This window comes from Saccostrea echinata, unplaced genomic scaffold (genome assembly GCF_033153115.1).
Source record: "Saccostrea echinata isolate AGI-Se365-2 ecotype Australia unplaced genomic scaffold, CSIRO_AGI_Sech_v1 ptg000009l, whole genome shotgun sequence".
NCBI classification, from domain to species: Eukaryota; Metazoa; Mollusca; class Bivalvia; order Ostreida; family Ostreidae; genus Saccostrea; species Saccostrea echinata.
In genome coordinates this window covers 36,030,664-36,031,396 of record NW_026889758.1, presented here as the reverse complement: position 1 = coordinate 36,031,396, position 733 = coordinate 36,030,664, and positions in this window count along the sequence as shown.

The following is a 733-nucleotide window of genomic DNA, read 5'->3' as shown; positions in this document are numbered from 1 at the left end:
ATACTACATGTACGTTTTGAAAAGGCCAGTTTTTCAAATCGCCCTCGGAAAGACATGATGTATTTTTCCAAGCATTTTACACACTTAATACAACATGTAGCTTTTCCCGTGCTGTACGATCAGTGAATATGAATTTCATTGTGACTATTCCCTAGTCTAAAACAATCGACTTTGAGATGTATTCACCTACTTTTCATTGTTTACTACGAATACAACTTCGATATATATACTACTCAATATACGTTCTATGATCAATGTGAATGAGAAGTAATACTCTGTAAAATAAATGCCGTGCAGCAATAAACTTATGTTTTTAAATGCATTAACTTTTAATTTCTAGTTTTCCCGCAGTCATTTGAAATCGGATACTTTTGCCTGAACAACGTGTAAAATATAAACATATAGTAGACCATTTCTGTTCATTCATTGTTCGCTGTATGCACCGCTGTGCGCAATGACAACAATATCCGTATAAGGTAGATTCCTCGACCTGTTGAAAGGCCCAAATTTTGTCTAAAGAAGATGGGTGAACAAGAAGAGCCAAGTGCCTATAGTGCGATAAACATGAACTCAGTTACATGTATTACAACATGTAAAACAACATTTTCTTTGATATAAATTATACTTTATATGTAAAATCTTAAAAATTTGCAAACATCTCACAAAGATTTATCTTTCTTGAATTAGATTTCTGAGATTTTTAAAAACAGCAAATGAGGATCTTACATTGGAG